The sequence below is a fragment of the Zerene cesonia genome, unplaced genomic scaffold, assembly GCF_012273895.1.
Source record: "Zerene cesonia ecotype Mississippi unplaced genomic scaffold, Zerene_cesonia_1.1 Zces_u010, whole genome shotgun sequence".
In the NCBI taxonomy this organism is placed as follows: domain Eukaryota; kingdom Metazoa; phylum Arthropoda; class Insecta; order Lepidoptera; family Pieridae; genus Zerene; species Zerene cesonia.
Window position 1 is genome coordinate 50359 of NW_024045140.1, and position 528 is coordinate 50886.

Genomic DNA, 528 nt, shown 5'->3' on the forward strand with positions numbered 1-528 from the left:
CAAACGTACTTGGCCAGCAGACGTCAGTAGAAGGTAGTTTGGGTAATAAATTGGGTAGGTTTGTCGTGCGTCACGCTGCATGTGCAAACCCACAGTTCGACTTATGGGGAGATTTGTCATGCTGCATGTGCAAGCTTACTTGAGCATGACACAAGGTACAGAAGGTAGCTTGGGGTTGTTTGTTAAAAAGCGGTGGTGTGATACCGATTGGGGTTGGGATTAAGAAGTTAGTTTGGGGTTTTTTAGTAATTGAATTAGATTGGTAAAGCTTGTCATGCTGTATGTGCATGCGTGGACAAAAGTACACAAGCTACATCGTTGCATAAGCTACATCGCTGCCGAGTATCATCAAAATTCGTTCAGTGGTTTTGAGTGAGTGACAAACATACATAAATACATCCTCATAAACCACCGCATTTATACAATAAGTAGGATTAAAACTTGAAGCATCTTAGGCACATGAAACCGAAAGAGTAGAAGAGATTCGATTACTGTGGCAGGATCACGGGTGGCCGAGAGGCTAGGCGT

General features: G+C 43.4%; 1 protein-coding gene across 1 annotated transcript in view; it reads left to right on the forward strand.

The window, feature by feature from the left end:
- The window catches only part of LOC119839209 (zinc finger protein 112-like), a 13404-nt gene that overhangs the window by 4648 nt on the left and 8228 nt on the right, over nucleotides 1–528 (forward strand). The gene's annotated exons all lie outside the window — the stretch shown is intronic.